Source organism: Haemorhous mexicanus, chromosome 12, assembly GCF_027477595.1.
Source record: "Haemorhous mexicanus isolate bHaeMex1 chromosome 12, bHaeMex1.pri, whole genome shotgun sequence".
NCBI lineage: Eukaryota > Metazoa > Chordata > Aves > Passeriformes > Fringillidae > Haemorhous > Haemorhous mexicanus.
The window spans coordinates 4800305-4804165 of record NC_082352.1 but is presented as its reverse complement, the minus strand read 5'-3'; the positions used below and the strand labels follow the sequence as shown (position 1 = coordinate 4804165).

The window sequence follows — 3861 nt, the reverse complement described above, 5'->3', positions numbered from 1 at the left end:
TTCCATCAGCCTGTTGCATATTCATAGACCCTCATGCACGGTAAACTTTTCCCCAAACCAGTTGACATGTTCCAAGAACTGTTTAGCCTGGCTCTTCCTTAGGTCTGCCTTTTCAGAGCACGCAGATTCCTTGGTTGTGGTTTTAGTCCATTCTGATCCCCTCCAGTGCTGGGCCCTGGTGCACCCTGCCTTCAGAGGGTGAGTGCTGCTGGCAGCAGAGCTGTGCAGGCCTGCTCATGCTGTGTGCACTGGGTGTTAGCCCATCCCAGCAGGCGTTTTAACACAAGCACACTGACATCAGCTATTTCACTAAGCTTAATTAACAACAGAAATAAAATCTATATATTTATAACAAAGTTACTTTAACACCACACATATAAAATCCATTTTAATATTTGCGAAAAGCCAATATTATAATATGTATCTATAACACCAAGAACCATGGCCAGCTGAGGCACTGCAGGATGAGGCAGAGCTGGAGTTCTGGAGGCAGTCTCGCCTATAAATGTCTGAAAAGCAAACATTTATGCATTTTCCGCCGCTCTCTACGTGTGCTGTGCCAGAGCCAGGGCGGGCGCGGCTGCGGTTCGCGGTCCCGCACGGAGCAGGGCCGGCGGGGCAGGCGGGCCGAAGCAGGCCTGGCAGCAGGCCCGGCCCGCGCCGTAGAGCGATAAATGCTACACAGCTATGAATACTGCACTGAAAGGTCGCTTAACGCGTGGCGCCGTGGCTTAGTTGGTTAAAGCGCCTGTCTAGTAAACAGGAGATCCTGGGTTCGAATCCCAGCGGTGCCTACGCCGCGGGGTCGGCTTTTTATTGTCCCCCGCGCTGTTTTACCGGCGGGATGGGGCGGGGGCTCCGCCGTGGAGAGGGGGAAACTGCGCGGTGGGTGTGAGTAAATACAACCACTGCGCGGTGAGTGTGTGTAACTACAACAACTGCGCGGTGAGTGTGTGTAACTACAACACACTGCGCGGTGGGTGTGTGTAACTACGACAAACAGCACGGTGTCTGTACGGTAGATGTGTGTAAATACAACAAACAGGCCAGTGTGCGTGTAAATACAACAAGCAGCGCTGTGTGTGTGTGTGTGTGTGTGTGTGTGTGTAAATACAATAAACACTCCAGTGGGTGTGTGTCTGTAAACACAACAAACAGCCCAGTGTGTGTGTTTGTAAGTACAACAACCCTCTGTGCGTGTGTGTAAGTACAACAGCCCGCTGGGTGTGTGTGTACATACAGACACACAGGATCAGCTGGACATTCAGGCTGTCTCCTGTTGGTTTTATGGGGAAGCTGTTTTCCAGGAGTGTTTGTACACACAGAGTCAGGAAAATGCCTCTCACCATTTTTTTTTCTAATTGCCACATCTTCCGTAGCCCTAGGGCAAACCAAGCTGTGATTGCCCGGTTCTCCTGCCCTTGCAGCCGGAGTGCCGCTGACTCCGTGGTTGCTGCTGAGGTTTGTTGTCCTTCAGCACTGAGTCCTGCCTTTCGCCTCTTACCTGCAAATGTCACATCAAGTCTGGCTTTTCCAAGGGAGAGTTGCAATAAGCACTCTGTGCTACCATGTCATCAATGACACAGCAGAGGAACAAAGGAGTTTTCCTAGAAATCTTGAAAAATCAAAAGCCAAACCTTGCTCTGTTAGGCATGGGAATTAGGTTCAGCAAAAATATTCCAAATTTACTCTAAAGAAAGGCAGAATCCATCCCTAATTCTAAAGGTAAAAGGCTTAAAATCCATTAGTACAAGTTCCAGCCTAGCAACCATATCCTTCAGGTGTTTATTTTGCACTCACACAGCAGTGATGGGAGTAAAGGGATTCACAGCCACATTTGGAGATCAGAGTTTTTAGGACTCAGATCAGCACCCAAATCAGTTGTCAGCAGCCTCAAATGTAATGCATAAGGCTTAATGTCTAGGATGAACATTTTGTTCATAATATATGCCTGCAGGAAACAAAGAAAATAAAGGAAAGAAAGGTTTATTTGAGTAGCACTTATTGTAAAAATCCAGGCTAGATAGTATTTGGTATGTCATAAATATAAGTAAACCATAATTGCAAACTGTGATATATTTCTTAAAAATTAGATGTAGCTTTGGACTAACCTCCCATAGATTGATATTATCCAAAAGAAAACAGAAAGAACTAGACAAACTGGAAAGTGCAAATTAAGGAAGATTTGGGAAAAGAATCTGCAGTGAATGCAGCCAATGAAACAGACTTGTTCTCAGCTCTTGCACAGGAGAAAGCATGCACGGGCATGCTTTGCTTTGAATATTTGTATCTGCTCTTACTCTGCTAGTTTCCAGCTAGGTTCTGTTCTTTGGCTTGTAGATGAGAACCACCAATATAAAGAGTTCTAGGCATTTGTATAAAAATTGTTGATGCTCTTTTGTAATGCATCAGCAGGAATGGCATGATGAGCTAGCCAAGAGGGCACTGGAAGGGGCTTGTCACTTCCTGCTTCCAAGGAGCAGGAGCACCTGGTCAGAGTAGCCCAGTGCACCGTGAGACCTGTCCCTGTCCCTCAGAGCTCTTTGGCTCTGCACACACTGCTCTTAACTTTTCATCTCTTTTGCCATCTGCAGAATTACCATAATACCTACTGCTCTCCCAGAGCTGCTGGGGAGTCAATGAGTGTAGTATGAAGCACTCTGAGCTCTCAGATAAAATCAATGTTATTAAAATCAAATGTTTTTGTTTTTCTCCTTGGTGAGTTCAGGTCATGCTGGGACCAAGCTTTTTCAATAACGCTGGCAGCATTCACAGATGCATTTAGACTGTTTCTGAGAAAAGGGGCCTGACTGACTTCATCCATTGATGAGACAGAAAAACAACTTGCAAATAAAACTTTTGATATTATTAAATTGGGGAGTTCATTTAAAATTTAGCATGTAGGACTGTTTTAGCCTTCTTGTTTTAGGTGCTTATTTACTGTTAAGATTGCTTTATGTTTATCCACAGAAATATATGTAATACATGTTTTTACAGGCCACTATTTTTCTGACAAGATACTTCTACTTTAATCTCTCAAAATATTGCGACATTTTACATGAAGGTGTGTGATTATGATATCAGTATATGATAAGTATTACCTGACAAGAGTTAAGTGTAATGTGTAGGTTAATGAGTATTAAAGAAACACTTTATGAGTATTTCAGAAACACTTATTTAATAGTATTTAAGAAACACTTTAGAATCTTTCCAATTGTAACATTTATTGATGCCAAATGTAAACCAAATGGCCACAGTCTGTAAGAAAGTAGGTGAATACCCAATTTATGTTCCCATTACGATTGCCTCCTTCAAATGGAAGCTTAAAATGCTCTCCATTATCCTTCAGCCCTGGCTCAGCAGGGAGGTCCCAGAGGACTGAAGGTGCCAATGTGATGCCAATCCAACAAGAACAGGAAGGAGGCTCCAGGAAACTTCAGGTCTGTCAGCCTGACCTCAATGCCTGGCAAGGTTATGGAATGCATCATCCTGAGCAGGGCACCTACAGGGGATCAGAAACAGCTGGCACAGATTTAGGAAGGGCAAGTCCTTCCTAACCAGTCTGATCTTTTATGGCCAGGGGACCTGCTAGTAGATGAGAGAGAGGCTGTCTGCCTGGACTTCAGCAAAGCTTTGGCACTGTCTCACTGCATTCTCCTGGAGAAGCTGGCAGCTCATGGCTTGGACAGGAACATCTTCACTTAAAAAGTTAAAAACTGGCTGATGGCCTGGCCAATGGAGTGGTGGTGGATGGAGTTAAATCCAGTTGGTAGCTGGTCAGTACCAAGGCTCAGTATTGGGGGCAGTGCTGTTTAATATATTTATTGATGATGTGGATGAGGGAACTGAGTGCACCCATGG

At 44.8% G+C, this 3861-nt stretch overlaps 1 non-coding gene across 1 annotated transcript; it reads left to right on the top strand.

Annotated features, from left to right (window-relative positions):
• Positions 1-720: 720 nt before the first annotated feature.
• On the top strand, positions 721-794 carry TRNAT-AGU (transfer RNA threonine (anticodon AGU)). The gene has a single exon. It is a non-coding gene; the product is annotated as a tRNA-Thr (tRNA).
• Positions 795-3861: the final 3067 nt, after the last annotated feature.